The sequence below is a fragment of the Petaurus breviceps genome, unplaced genomic scaffold (genome assembly GCF_028583685.1).
Source record: "Petaurus breviceps papuanus isolate PSGF00001 unplaced genomic scaffold, PetGlider_PUasm1.0 90683, whole genome shotgun sequence".
Lineage (NCBI taxonomy): Eukaryota > Metazoa > Chordata > Mammalia > Diprotodontia > Petauridae > Petaurus > Petaurus breviceps.
Window position 1 is genome coordinate 3,347,967 of NW_027187308.1, and position 1,464 is coordinate 3,349,430.

Below are 1,464 nucleotides of genomic sequence, written 5' to 3' on the forward strand. Positions count from 1 at the left end.
AATTCTTGTTGGATTGTATCTCCACTGCAGGGTTTTTTTTTTTTTTTTAATCTTTTGTACATGTTCAACTTGTTTTCTTCTGAGCTGGTGTCTTGAACTTTTCTGTCAAAATGGTAGTACTTTATACTAAGATACTTTTTTGTGCTATTGTCCCTCTCACTTTTTCTAGCCAGCTTCTTGATTTTAGATGTTACGTTATACTTGGGTTTTTCTCAACTTGGGGTAAGAAAGATGTCTTGCCTGTGCTGCTACCTAGCCACCATCCTAAGTTCTCTGCGACTTCTCCGTCTTTCTTATTAAACTGCTATGGGATGGAAAAAGGAAATGACTCACTAATACTTTTTCTGGGCCTTCTTGCTCAAAATTAAATTTTGCATGATTTTTAGATTCTTGTAGAAAATGTTTTGGGGGAACTGTGGCAAAGTTGCCAAGTTCTTACTACACTATTGTCGCACTAATTTTCCTAATCTTTCTTTCTTTCTTTCCCTCTTTCTTTCTTTCTCTTTTTCTCCCCTTCTCTTTCTTTCTTTCCTTCTATCTATCTTTTTTCTTCCTCTCTTTCTCTCCTTCTTTCTCTCTTTCTTTCTTTCCTTCTTACATCCTTTCTTTCCAGTTTCCTTCCTTCCTTCCTTCCTTCCTTCCTTCCTTCCTTCCTTCCTTCCTTCCTTCCTTCCTTCCTTCCTTCCTTTCTTCCTTCCTTCCTTCCTTCCTTCCTTTCTTTCTTTCCTTCTTTCTTTCCTTCTTTCCATCTTTCTTTCTTTTTTCTTTCTTTCCTTCTTTCTTTCTCTCTTTCTTTCTTTCCTTCTCTCTTTCTCTCTTTTTTTCCTTCTTTCTTTCTTTCTTTCTTTTTACTTTCTTTCCTTCTTTCTTTCTTTCTTTCTTTTTACTTTCTTTCCTTCCTTCTTTCTTTCTTTCTTTCTTTTTACTTTCTTTCCTTCTTTCCTTCTTTCTTTCCTTCTTTCTTTCCTTCTTTCTTTCTTTCTTTCTTTCTTTCTTTCTTTCTTTCTTTCTTTCTTTCTTTCTTTCTTTCTTTCTTTCTTTCTTTCTTTCTTTCTTTCTTTCTCCCTTCCTTCCATCCTTTCTTTCTACTTTCCTTCCTTCCTCTCTTTTTTCCTTCCTTCCTTCCTTCCTTCCTTCCTTCCTTCCTTCCTTCCTTCCTTCCTTCCTTCCTTCCTTCCTTCCTTCCCTCTGTCCTTCTCTCTCTTTCCTTCTTTCTTTCTTTCCTCCTTTCTTTCTTTTTTCTTTCTTTCTCTCTTTCCTTCTATCTCTTTCTTTCTCTCTGTCTCTCTTTCTTTCTCCCTTTCTTTCTTTCCTTATTTCTTTCTTTCCTCCTTTCTTTCTTCCTTTCTTTCTTTTTTCTTTCTTTCTCTCTTTCCTTCTATTTCTCTTTCCTTCTACCTCTCTTTCTTTCTCTCTCTCTTTCTTTCTTTCTTTCTTTCTTTCTTTCTTTCTTTCTTTCTTTCT